The 9,395-nt window shown below is 41.9% G+C and overlaps 1 long non-coding RNA gene across 1 annotated transcript; it reads left to right on the forward strand.

The window, feature by feature from the left end:
• On the forward strand, nucleotides 1-6,676 carry LOC111927699 (uncharacterized). The gene is made up of 4 exons (XR_002863711.2): nucleotides 1-113; nucleotides 475-583; nucleotides 3,994-4,069; nucleotides 4,168-6,676. It is a non-coding gene; the product is annotated as an uncharacterized LOC111927699 (long non-coding RNA).
• Nucleotides 6,677-9,395: the final 2,719 nt, after the last annotated feature.

Raw genomic sequence — 9,395 nt, forward strand, 5'->3', positions numbered from 1 at the left:
TTCCTTATTCAGGCGATGGAACTGAAATAAAGAGCAGCACTAGTGGGGGCTCTCGGCTGGGCTGCCACAGCCCGGTGCCAGGACAGGGAGGAATGGCCTCACACTGAAAAAGAGTAGGTTTAAATTAGATATTCAGAAGAAATTCTTTACTGGGAGGGTGGGGAGGCACTGGCACAGAGAGGCTGTGGCTGCCCCATCCCTGGAGGTGTCCAAGGGCAGGTTGGATGGGGCTCTGAGCAGCCTGGGGTAGTGGAAGATGTCCCTGCCCATGGCAGGGGGTTTGAACTGGCAGATCTTTATTTTCCCTTCCAATGCCCCAGGTCATTCTGTGGTTCTGTGATTTAACTTCCCCTACTTTCACTACCCCATTTTTAACCCCTGCTGCAGATTTGTGGGTGTTTTTCTCCGCAGATAACAGGAAACCCTGTATTTCCACCACCCAAGCCCCAATTAACAGTTTTAATCCATTTGCAGGACATCTCACTCAACCTGTGCTTCCATTTTAAGGGGTGATGACCTGAATCTCCCAGGACTGTTCAGGACATCAAGACAGACCCAAGGCAGACTCAGCCTACACCATGCAGTAAGACCCAACCTATCCCTCCATTATCACTCTCCCAAAGGCTCTCCTCCTTCCCCAAAAGATTTGAAATTACTATTTCATGACACAATACAACCATAAGAATGTGGCTAGCATTCCTGGAATTCTGTATTGCCTGAGGTATATAAAATTTGATTTTTTAGTGGTAAATGGAAAAGGATTTTTAGCTCCTAAAAGTGATAGATCTTTGGTGATCTGTGTAAAACCATACATTTCTTTAAGCTAATTGAATTGTCAAAAAATGCCCATGCTAATTTTATTGTAAATTTTTTTGTCTTTTTAGAAGGTCCATATTCATGTCATGATTTAATGCTGAAGATTTATTTTGATGTCTTTTACTCAGGGTAGCAAACAGTTACAGTTTCAATCATCTAGACTGCACTTGATTAAAACATCTGTGAACCTGAGTGTGTTAATTAACTGTTTTCCTAGTTTAAGGATGTTTTTTTGGTATGTAATTTCTGCCTGAATGGCAAGTCATCTTCCCATGCAATATCAGATAAAGTTGGTTCAATAATCCTGTCACTTATTTTCCACACAATTGTTCTCCTCTGTATTTGTGGCGTGTTTTGCTCCTCAGTGCCTTGTTATAAATTTGTGACATTGCTAGTCAATATGATATCAATTATGGTTTGACATAGTAGAGTTGCAGGTTTTCTTTAATTTTCTGGTGTGAAAAAGATTTTCCAGGACCGTCTTCACAGCTTATTGTAAAATTCTCCAGAAACATCAGAAATTTCACATAATAAATGAGAAATATAGTTGTTTGTCACTGTCATGATTTCCTCTGCAGAAACCCAAACATTACCCTCATTCATCAACTAAACCTTAATTAAATGAACCTCACAAAACCCTATCTCAGCAAGACTCTTGTGAAATTTATTTCATGTTTTGAGGCCCTTAGCTGAAATGTGCTCTGCAGCTGTGAAACGCTCCTCTTTCCTATTGAACAAACCCTGTATCCACTGCCTGCTTCTCACACTTCAGGGTTTTTTCCTGATGTATTAAAAAGTGAAATTAAAACCATCATATTCTGTATCATGTCCTAGGGCAAGTGCTGGGTTTTTTGCTGGAGGGATCTGTTGTACCAGTAGAGGCTGATAGCAATGATGTCAGGAAGGACTGAAAATAAAATCAGGCTAAAGGTAGGATGTTTCAGTGGAATGAAAGAATACTCTTCTGCTGTAGGTGAAGAGCTGAAAGATTGTTCATGAAGGGAAAAGGTACATGCTGGGACCCTAAGGCTGTTCTGTGATCCAAATGCATGCCCTTGTACAAGAAACTGAGGCAGCAAATGTGAATTCCTTGCATCAGTCAAAGCTGAGATAAAATCTAATATATGCAACATCACCACATGACCTGTTGGCTCTACAGCTGCTCCAAGGGAAAAATGTAGACAATTAATTTTAGTGGAGATAGTTCAGGAGCAGTGTCAAATGATAGATCATCTGTTTTCTTCATCAAGGCAATGAAAGATTTAGGATTGACAAAGATATTAAGCAAGGGGAACTTTCCAATTGCATGCAAATCAATGACTTGGTGGGAAAAGAGTGCTTCAGTAGGAGAAAACAACCTCATGATAATTTCTGACCTTTCACTTTGAAACATACAGAAACATTTTACAGACAATAGCATAAAAAAATCTTAGGGGGAAACAAATGAAGTTCAGAGTGCACAGTCTTTCAGTAATTTAAAATCCTATTAAAACCAGGCAGGGCAAAAGAGAGGAGTTTAATGATAAGGGAGAGATCATAGGAACTAAGGAGAACTAAATCTACACATGAATTGTTCTACTCCTACAGCAAAATAAGGTATGTTCTGGTGCAGTGAGTGAGGTATGTTCTCTGCTTCTCTTGTATTGATCACAAGCAAATAAAAAGAGAATTTACAAGTCTCTACTGTGACCCAGTGTGGGAGGCAGGTGCTGCATCCCCACTGAGCAATGCCCACTTTGCCACTGCAGCTCTTTCTCTGCCTGGAGCTAAATGCTGTGGTGAGAGAAGGTAGGTGGAGTATTCTCATGGTGGAGCTGGTTGCCAAAGACAAATCTTGATGTGAAATAGCTGGCTGGCAACTGACGTGGAAATGTGCAGGGGGAAATCCGTCCTTGCAGGTGAACAGCTTTGTAAGGTATGTTCTCAAAGCTGGTCTAACCTGTGCTTCAAAATGGACAGGAAAAGGGTGGACTCTTCAATTAGAGAGGAAAAATATTGCCCACCACTCCCTCCATATGAGCACAGACCACCTAAAACAGACCTGGTTCTGATGAACTCTATGGGTTGGCATTCCTTGAGGCTGAAATCCCACTCCTGCCTGCAGGCAGTGGTGGCCTGGGCTTATCCAAATCAGCCAGAAGTGTCAAGCTCATACTCTACACTAAGTAAGTCTTTGATACTTGATTAAGGCTGTTAATTAGGATTAGTGGTGTGGTGTAATGAGTTACCTGTTTCCAGTTTGCATCCATGCAGGATACTGCATTCCCCTTCTCTTTCCACCCTTCTCCCCTTCCTCCACACCTCTTCCCAGCAGCTCTGCCTTGTGTCAGCACCTCAGAACTGCCCTACTCCTCTTTCACCTCAGCCCTGTTTGTCCCTGCTGCTCCAGCCCAGCAAAGCTGCCTCTGCTCCTTCCAGGACTTGGTGCTGCCCTCCCTCCCTTCCTTTCCTTCCTTTCCTTCCTTTCCTTCCTTTCCTTCCTTTCCTTCCTTTCCTTCCTTTCCTTCCTTTCCTTCCTTTCCTTCCTTTCCTTCCTTTCCTTCCTTTCCTTCCTTTCCTTCCTTTCCTTCCTTTCCTTCCTTTCCTTCCTTTCCTTCCTTTCCTTCCTTTCCTTCCTTTCCTTCCTTTCCTTCCTTTCCTTCCTTTCCTTCCTTTCCTTCCTTTCCTTCCTTTCCTTCCTTTCCTTCCTTTCCTTCCTTTCCTTCCTTTCCTTCCTTTCCTTCCTTTCCTTCCTTTCCTTCCTTTCCTTCCTTTCCTTCCTTTCCTTCCTTTCCTTCCTTTCCTTCCTTTCCTTCCTTTCCTTCCTTTCCTTCCTTTCCTTCCTTTCCTTCCTTTCCTTCCTTTCCTTCCTTTCCTTCCTTCCTCTCTGCTGCTGATTTATCTCCCTGCTGAGCTGGGGTGTCTTACCATGGACCAAAAACCTGAACTGGGCCAGGCAGCTCAGGTCTTCTGAGTCCCCAGAGAGCCACTTAATGATTAAATATTTAATTAAAGATGACATGATTCCTAAGCCAAAGAGAGAACCACATACCTTATTTGAAGTCATTAGAGAGATTTGGCTCCTGGTTTAGTGGACATACAATGAACTTCTGCAAACAAATAAATGTAGAAACATATATCAAGTATCTATATTTTAACTATACATGGGGTTTGGGGGTTTGGTTTTTTTTCCTGCAGTGGATCAGTAAACCAGGTAATCCAGGCTGACTGGAGCACATTGGCTGATTGTGGCACATTCCTGTTGCTCTGCAAGGTACAGTTCATGTGGTGGAGATCCCTTCCCTGATCCTAGTGAGGAGATTTGTCTGTTTGGGAACATCAGGTCACATCTTTTGTGGTCATTTTTCACAGAATCAGAACATGCTGAGTTGGGATGGACCCATCAGGATCGTTGAGGACACCCCAAGAATCCCACGACGTGCCTGAGAGACAGGCCCAAAAATCTCTTGACCTCTGTCAGGCTTGAGTCCATGATCACTTTCTATGAATGAAATTAAATATCTTGACTTGGTTTATCACCAGTTTCTTCCTTTAGTGATCCCACTCTGGCTCTCCAGAACTGAAGTTCATTTTAGGTGGTGCTCCATCCTTCTGCAGCTGTGTGACTGCACCTGTATGTGCTGAAATCCAGTCCTGCTCTGGAAGCTGTTAAATAGAGAATATATGAAAAAAATTCAAGTGTGAGATCCATTCAATCAGTGCTATTTTATGCTGCCAAGCAAAAGGAAAAGAGAAGGCACTGGAATCATGTACACAAATTTTTCACAGTTTCTGACAACACTGGGCATGTCTTTGGTTTCATAAATGAATGACTTGAACTGTTCTTGCCTCCAAGGCAAATCTGTGAAGTATCAAGAAGGAATGATGCCTTGAAGATACTCTGATGGGTGAGGAGGAGATTGCTGCATGATGACTGGCACTTGTGCTCTGGAAACAAAGCAATGCTGTTATAATTAAAGCAGCATCACCTGAAAGCAGATGAGCTGGGGGGAAATTGCCCTTTTGGGGCGCTGTATTTTTCTCTGAAGGCAGGAATAATTTATTATTTTACTGTGATACCTTTACTGAAGATATTTTTTGCTGGTGCTTGTCAAATTTCAGTTCATAAAAGCTGATTTTTCTTAGAAACTTGCCTGCTTTCAGAGCACCATCTGCTGGTGCTTGCTGGGTCCCGTGGGCTGCTGCTGGAGAGCTGTGATGCTCTGCATTCCCCAGAGGAGGGGAAGGGTCTGGTGGTGTTCACTGCAGCTTGGCTGTGTTGTGAACCACAACAGCATTTCTTCAGTTAGATTTCTGCTCAGTATCCACTCATCCTGCCAGAGTCTGTTTTCTGAAGGTAATTCTTATTCACATTGTGAAACCCTTTAAAAGGAGCAGGAATATTTGCATTTTGGGGCTAATGCTTGAGTGGTGATTTGTGGGCTTGGCCCCTTAAGTTTTGTGTAAGCTCATCCACAGCTCTGTGGCCCTGCAGAGAAAGAGGCTGTGCTTTACCAAATGTGAGCAAATGTGTTTAACAGACTTCGTGTTGAATTTGTCAGATTTTCAATTATGTCTTTTGTTTAATGCTTTATTGCCCCTAATCCCTACTCAAATACAATCTATTTCTTTCGTTAACATGAATGAATTTGCCACATTTGAGGGAAATCAGTGACGACTGAGCAAATTTTAATTGATATGTATGAGATAATTTTAGGTCTGAATTTTGTTGAGATCATCAAAGAATATTTATGTGGGTTCTAGCCTTGGACCTGCAGATGTGTTATGAAGGTCCAGTGACCTTTTCTCAGTCAAAGTTATCATTTAAACCATAGCACAGTTTTGGATGCCCTGTGTCTCCAAAAAAATGAAGAACTCTTCTATTTCTAGCCACAAACTTACCTAAATGCTTTAAAGGATTTAATACTAATGTTTTAATCATGTTGATGACTTAGCTGTTTTTAGAAAGAAAACTCTAACTGAACTCTATGGTACAAAGTCATCCAAATGTCTCCTAAAAATACCTGCAAAGCAGTTAATGTTCTTTCCAGCCTTTAAATGTGCCTGAAGACTTAATACTGCATTAAAGAAATGAAGTACAATTAGAGTGTAGGATTATGTGGAGATATGAAGTTAAAGAGGCTCCTGAAATAACCATTTTGTAAGCAAAATGTGAATTCTTTCTGAAAGAAGATGGTGAAAATGGTGTCTGAAGCAGCAGAGTCTCTAAGGCAGTGGTGCATTGGAGCCCCATGCCCTGATTCACTTTGTCCTTTGAATCCCTGTCCCAAGAGCCTCAAAAGGGACTGGTAAATCCTGTAGGTCCCATTCCCCATGGCACTCCTTCCCTTCCTGCCTTGCAGCCGTTCTTTCAGTGAGTAAAAATGGACCTAAACTCTTCATCTTTGCACAGAGGTTTGGGTCTGGTTGGTCTGGACTTCCAGGGATATCCTGTGATATTAGGGATTGTTCTCACACTCCAGGAGTCCTAAGAGAATTAAACCTGAGCAGAAAGATGCGGGATCTTGCACCTCCAGGAAGCTTTACCAACTACAGGCATCTAAATCAAGAAAGAAGAAAAAGCAATTTGAAGGCTGAAACAGAATCTCTTGGGAAGATGACTGTGGAAGGTCAGCTTGTGAATCCACACAAGTACTGTTATTGAGTCAGGTGCCACAGTTTTGGCAGCTGCATGTTAGACTGTATATATTTATTTTACAACACCACTGTGAGGTGGTGTTATCATTTTAGGGATGGGATCTCTCTGTTTCGATGACAGAGGTGCTCGTGCAATCAGGTAGGACATGTAAAATGCAGAAGAGAATGGAATTGCTATCATGTACATCCCAGCTGCACAATAAATCCTTTGCTACAACCTCCTTCTATTAGTACAGCGAGTTTGGTGTGCCACTTCAGCTGAGTGAAGTACAGCTGAGCTTCTCAAACACCTCATTGTACTGTATTTTTTGCAGGAATCTGTTCCCAAGTGTCAGTCCCAACAGTGAATTCAGAGGGCTTGAGGTGGAACACAAGTACACTACTTGTCCTTCATCCTCTGTCAGATTTTGTGTGTGTAGGTGGCAAGCTCAAGCAGCACCTGCCAGCTACTTATTGGTTATTGACTTGGGACAGAGCTGTTTACATTTAGTTCTGAGGCATCCATTTGTGTACTACTTTGTATCTGCTTTCAGAATTGTACTAAAAATCATTTTCGGTTCAACAAAGTTCACAGTCTCAAAGCAAGAGCTCTAATTTAAAACTACTTTGTAATCAGCAAAGAAAATTTGGTCTGAAATCAGTTACCAATGCACAGGTTGGTGGCAGGGCCATATTTAAGACATGCAGTGTATCAGCATTGAGTGTACAGGAGATGCTTAGAGTTATGTTAACATTTTTCAGGCTGACTTTTAGAACAAGGATTTAACAACTTGGGTTGTACCCCCAGGGTAATTGTTGAGAACTGAGCTCTCATCAGAGTATAGAGTCCCTTATGCATCAAGGGGGATGAGCACATAAGTGAATAATAATGATAATAATAATAATAATAATAATAATAATAATTTGTTTTCTGTTATATTTTTAGAGAGAGTGTCTAAGCTGATAGCTGTAAAAATGAATCTGTTAGCTGCTAACACATTCCTTGTTCTTGCCACTTTTGGTATCACATGCAAATTACCTTATTATTACCTTATAGCTTTATTTATGTGTGTTCTGACCAATGGGTCCCTCTCCTCAGACTCTGGTGCTGATGTGCAGCTTGCAGTCACCTTCTGCACAGTCACTGTTGTCCCCAGCTTGGTTTTGAACATTGTGTTCATCCCTATCAAATCCATCTTCCCTCTTCCTGTTGCTGTATCTGTCTACAGGGTATTTGGTGTGCCTTGGGTGCCTGGTGTTAGTGTACATTCCACAAGTAATGCAACACTTCCTTACCTACTTTCCCTGCCAGAAAAGAAGTCTTCTTTGTCAAACTTTGCTTTTGTTTTGCAGTCAAGGTGATGCCAGATTTGCTGAATCTTCCATTTGTGAATCTTCCAAATTTGTGAATTTGCATTTTGAAAACGTCTTTATTCAACAATGATCAAAACTGTCACAGAGTTTTTACATGGGGAACATTTTAAGGTGTTTTCTTCTTTAAATCAAGTGATATCAGATTCGACAGTTATTGGAAAGGCCTTTTACCACATTAAAGAACTGTTTTTGGAAAGCTTCTTCTTAAAAAAAAAAGTGGCTTGCCACACAATTTGATTACCATGAATTATCCCAAGGTTTAGATTGACTTGAACAAGCTTAGAGAAAAACAGAAATCACCCTGGGGCCAAAGCAGGTAGCTGTGAGGCTGGCCCACCATAAGTTAATTTCTCTGTATTCATCTCCAAGTGTAATTGATTCCTAATACTTTGCATATTGATGCTTGACAGAAAAGACAAAGTTTTGTCTCCTATTTGAGACAAAAGGCGAGTTTTTAACTGCCCCTTTGCTAAGGGATTGGTGAAATCACCGTGGAGATGTCTAGGATCCCTTGGGCCAAGTAGAGGAGGATTTGAGAGGGGCTGCCAGGACCCTGCCCTGAGCTGCAGGCTGGGAGCAGTGGAGAAGAATCTCCCCATCCCTGCACCCAGGATCTCTCTGGAGCAGGGGGATGCAGGCAGGAAGGGATTGGAGAAGAAAAGTTCTGCTTGGAGCCAGGCAGATGCCATATGCCCTCCTTGCTTTCTGTGCTCCCAAAAGCTGTGCCCAAGTAGTTGGTTTGCCACAGGGAAGGCTCAGGCTCTGCCAGAGCAGCCCCGGAGCAGGGAGGGGAGGTTGATGGCTGTATCTCCTCACTGATCCTCTCCTGCTGCCTGGTAACCTGGCTGCTCGTTTCTGCACTGCCAGATACCTTCCTCTGGGAGAAGTCTTTTCATTTTTATATCTGAGTGGGAAACAGCCCCGTCTGTGGCAGTTTGGAGGGAGTGTTGTCACATCATAAGGTGCAGTTCTGGCTTTTGAACCAAAGCCTAATGCTCCAAGCACACACACACACCATTTCACATGTCTGAACAGCACCGTGCTTGTTAAATATGAATGTTTCCAGGACTGCTGCCCAGTTCTGCAGATACAGCATTCTAAGATTATCCATTTGCTGTCTTTCCATCAACTGTGCTCATTGCAGGAACAGAGATTATCTATCTGCCAGCCATGGAAACTCTGAAAGTCGAGTTGTGTTCTTTCTGCCTTGTGAATCATCACCTGTAACCTTGACTCAGCGATCACAGGGGAACACTTAGAGCATGGTTAATATTTATTCTCCTGATCAAAAAGGTTCTCTGTGGTGCTGTGTTATTTATTATCTCTTTAATAATGCTTATGTAGAATCCTACCCATAATCTTTCAGCTATGTTAGTTCCATGGAGCTAAGGGAATGAAACGGTGGAAAATTATTTTTAGTCCTTTCAGAGAGGCAGATCTGACATTAAATATGTTTTGAATGCATATATACATATATATACATATATATATATATATGTTTTGAAGGTATATCATTTTTCTGGCTATAGTTAACTAAAAATCAAAATAATATATTGCTTCAAGGTGTCAGCTTTTAGTTCCTGTGAGAT

The sequence above is a fragment of the Cyanistes caeruleus genome, chromosome 3 (assembly GCF_971803275.1).
Source record: "Cyanistes caeruleus chromosome 3, bCyaCae1.hap1.1, whole genome shotgun sequence".
NCBI lineage: Eukaryota > Metazoa > Chordata > Aves > Passeriformes > Paridae > Cyanistes > Cyanistes caeruleus.